This window comes from Eimeria mitis, genomic scaffold (genome assembly GCF_000499745.2).
Source record: "Eimeria mitis Houghton genomic scaffold, Emh_scaff117, whole genome shotgun sequence".
In the NCBI taxonomy this organism is placed as follows: Eukaryota; Apicomplexa; class Conoidasida; order Eucoccidiorida; family Eimeriidae; genus Eimeria; species Eimeria mitis.
The window spans coordinates 28860-29200 of NW_013567995.1; the positions used below are offsets into that span (position 1 = coordinate 28860).

Sequence of the window (341 nt, forward strand, 5' to 3'; positions counted from 1 at the left end):
TATTTGATTCGTTTGGATTTGTTTTGTTTTATTTTGTTTTAGTTTGGTTTGTTTCTGTTGCTGCAGCTGTAGTTTCTGCTGCTGTGATGGTTGCTGTTGCTGCTGCTTCTGCTGCTGCTGCTGCTGGCTGCTGCTGCTGTTTCCCAAGGGGGTTTGTCTGATATCTACAGCCTAGGAGCAACAGCAGCAGCAGCAGCAGCTGCTGCTGCTGCTGCTGTTGCTGCTGGTTCTCTCTCTGATTCTACTGCAGTTTTCGTCACTAACAGCCTATCAAAGTTATTGCTGCTGCTGCTACATTTCGTGCTGCTGTTGCTGCTGCTGCAGTTGCTACTGCTGCTGTC

General features: G+C 48.4%; 1 protein-coding gene across 1 annotated transcript in view; it reads right to left on the reverse strand.

The window, feature by feature from the left end:
- The window catches only part of EMH_0086350 (uncharacterized protein), a gene marked incomplete at both ends in the record, with an annotated part of 11042 nt that overhangs the window by 2041 nt on the left and 8660 nt on the right, over window positions 1–341 (reverse strand). The window lies entirely within an intron of this gene.